Here is a 3,735-nt window from a genome sequence, read left to right as displayed (position 1 = left end):
TGCTCAAAAAATCTAGCGGGAAAATTAATTTTACTCCAAACAACGGGGAGTAACTCAGTTTTAAACGTGGGTTGTGTGGGTTTTTTCTGCAGTGCTAGCTTCCTTTGGACCCACACGAAGCACCAAAGAAAGGATTTATTGAAACAAATATTGTTGGCTGATAACATGTAATTAAACAATAAACCGCTTCAAGGTCCATGCGTGTTTGAAGGTATAGGCCTACATTGAAGAAAAAATAAAAAATAAATTTATAAAAGAAAAAATTGAAGTGTATAATAACAATGAGCGATCAAAATTCAGTGCACAATTAAAAATATTGATAACTTTTTTTATTATTTTATGTTAAAAATTTAAAGGGCAACATTTGAGTGTGTGGGTTAATTTTATATGTTGTATATGGGTAAAAACTTCGCTAATTATAAATTCATTTTTCCTTAATTTCAGCTACGAATTCAGTTTCTAGTGTTCTCCACATCTCATTTTGTTATAGATCTAAATATACGATTTTCAAACCTGCAACTTGAATCCCAGGCACCTGACATTATACATGTACTAGTATATTTCTCTCATAACAAAAATAAATACCTTAGGCCTATATCTGTATTGTTAGATATAGGTTATTTATTTTTATTATGAGAAAAATATATAACCGTCAGGTGCTTGTGTTTCATTATGTTCAAAAGACGTCAATTACATGTGTCCCTCGTATGTTCATTTAAACAATAAAATGCTTCCTTTGGTGATTCCTGATCATGTCGCGAGATGTGAAGTTGCATGGCGACATCGCAGAAAAAATACATAACGCGCGTTCGAGGGTTAGGTATTTTTTTCTGCAATGATCGCTACCTTCATAATCAGCATGAATCATAAAAAAAAAACATTTTATTGTTTAAATTTGCATCTGTCTTTTAACAAATTAATAAATTGTTTGTAAAAAGTAAGAAACATTAACCAAATTTTATTGTCAGTACGTTAGCTAAGAGAAACAGCCAAATCGTCTCCTATGGGAATTTGAGTCTAGGTCGCTGTAGGATTCGCCGAATCGATAAACAGGGCTTGTAGATTTCAATCTGGCTTTTTAGCTCACCTGAGCTGAAAGCTTAAGTGAGCTTTTCTGATCAAAATGTGTCCGTTGTCTGTCGTCGTTGGCGTTGTCGTTTTTGTAAACCTTTCACATTTTCATATTCTTCTTCAGAACCACTGCGCAAATTTTAACCAAATTTGGCGCAAAGCATCACTAGGTGAAGGGAATTCAAGTTTGTTCAAATGAAGCGTCTCACCCTCTTTAAAGGGGAAATAATTTAAAATTATTGAAAATATGTTGTTATTTTAAAAAAATCTTCTTATGGTCTCCGAGGTTAGGATGGGGCCACAACGGGGGAGGGGGGTGGTCAAGCTTAACATAGGAATATATAGAGAAAATCTTTAAAATCTTATTCTTGAAAACTATTTAACCAGAAAAGCTCAAACTTGTGTGGAGGCATCCTAAAATAGTGTAGATTCAAATTTGTTTAAATCATGGTCCCCGGGGGTAGGGTGGGGCCACAATGGGGGGGGGGGTGAATTTTTACAAAGAAATGTATAGAGAATTTAAAATCTTTAAAAATATTCTGGGAAAGTTTTCAGTCCAAAAAGCAGTAACTTTTGTGAAAGCACAGGTTGTGCAGATTAAAGTTTGATCAAACCATGATTTCCTAAAAAAAAAAGCGGGGCCACAAGGGGGGGGTATATAAGAATAGAGAAAATCTTCTTACAGGTACAACAACAAAAGGACTTGGTATTTACCACTAAATATGTGGAATTCGATCAGCAGAATTTTTAGATTTCTTGAGCAAAATGTGTGTACTTTAATAGTTGTCAAGATATTTTGATTTTGATACTGTAATGCTAATTTGATCAGAGTTAAAGCTATTGTTGCAGAGGTGAGCGATGTGGCCCCTGTGCCTCTTGTTCTATAGAGCTAACTATAACTTAAGTTTCCGTAAGAAGTAGAGGGAATCATACTCTATGTAAATAAATGTATATGTTCTTTGATCTTTTTTGTCTTGCCTTTTACAGAAAAACTATCTTGTAAACCAAAATGCCACTGTATGCATAGCTGGCATAGGCCTATTTGAATTTTGGGTTTATTTTTTTTTTTTAACTTGTCCAGTGTCTTTCTCTGTGATAATTTTAGCAACGTGTGGTTCAATACACTGTGTCAATGACGCAAATGCCGTTCTGTTGGGTCGTCAATCGCAACTTCTCGGGTTTTTACGAGCCTGCCGGAAAGGCCTGAGAAGTTGCGATTGGTTGGTAGTCAAGCAGGGTTTGCATAATATTAGGGAATATAGATATACTAAAAATATCAATATTTAATTTTTAATCTGTATTTGCCGAAAAATATATAAATAGAAGTTATAAGGAATCATTCTTTGCATTTGAATATTATGAGGTGATAATTCTGGTCGGCTGGTCTGATCTATCCCAATCGCTGGGTACACAAGCACGATCGACCAATCTAATACTTGATTAAATAATTTTAACTGGTAAGTTTATTTCTTGCATATTTTAATGCATTTGAGATACGAGAAAATGAGAGAATTTTATTATGGGGAGGGGGTTTCTTTTTTTTTGGGGGGGGGGGGGGGGTTAAAACCAAGATAATGAAAAGAAAATATGCATGCAGTGTAGCGATTCTTGGGATTCCCTTCACAAATGGAAACCAACTGGAATAGGAAATGAAATATTCATTAGAACGAGAAAAATTAAGCGAGTTGGTCCATGGACAGCAAGTGTATACCTACTAAGCTGGTCGTGGATTTCCAACGGTATACATGTATGACAATATCCCCTCTCATTCTTCCCAAATATTTTTTTTTAGTTGGAAGTGAATGCGTTCTCTAATTAGAAGCAGTGTTTAGTTCTATTGTAGATTCGTCTAGTATGGACAGCTAGCCGAGGTGCATGCATTGTTCAGATGTCAGCAATGATAAAGAATTAGTCGAATAATAAACATTTTTGCTGTCTTCAAACAACTAAACAACAACAACTAGACATGATGCAGCTGCCAGCACGCAGCAAAACAAGACACAAAAGGTGAAAATAAACAATGACATCAAGATGAAAATAAAACAGGTGTTCCAAAAATAGTTTGGTATAACAGACAAAACCTCAATTTCTTTGGAAATTATAACAATACATGGTGCTTATTAATGCACCGATTTTGTCATTCTGCAGAAAACTGCGTGTACATGAAAATATCTCTCTCTCTCTCTCTCTCTCTCTCTCTCTCTCTCTCTCTCTCTCTCTCTCTCTGTTCATATAAAATGTCCCTTGTCAGCAATGACTGATATAGTTATGACAGATAGGAATTTCTGTTTTCCTGACTTCTATACGTTTTATCTTGAATTGTGCAAATCCGGTGAACAAACCGAGTACATTATCTGAGTTACGAATCAACGGATGCACGATTCGTGAAAATGAGATCCCGGTATTGATAATGCAATACATGCACATGTAAGATCAGATTTTTAAAAAAAAAAAAAGGGATATATTAGTTTAAAATAACAATTTTAATTCCATCGAGTGTTATAAAAATAAATTAACATTCATTTGGTTTTAAACAATTATTCCAAAATTATGACCACGATATATCTAAATTAAATATCTTTCGTCAATTTCTTCACATCATATTACATCTGTCAATTTTTGTCGATTTCCTACCTAGCAATTGTCCTGCATATATTCAAGCAA

This window comes from Crassostrea angulata, chromosome 1 (assembly GCF_025612915.1).
Source record: "Crassostrea angulata isolate pt1a10 chromosome 1, ASM2561291v2, whole genome shotgun sequence".
Classification (NCBI taxonomy): Eukaryota; Metazoa; Mollusca; class Bivalvia; order Ostreida; family Ostreidae; genus Magallana; species Magallana angulata.
This window is presented reverse-complemented; position numbering follows the sequence as displayed.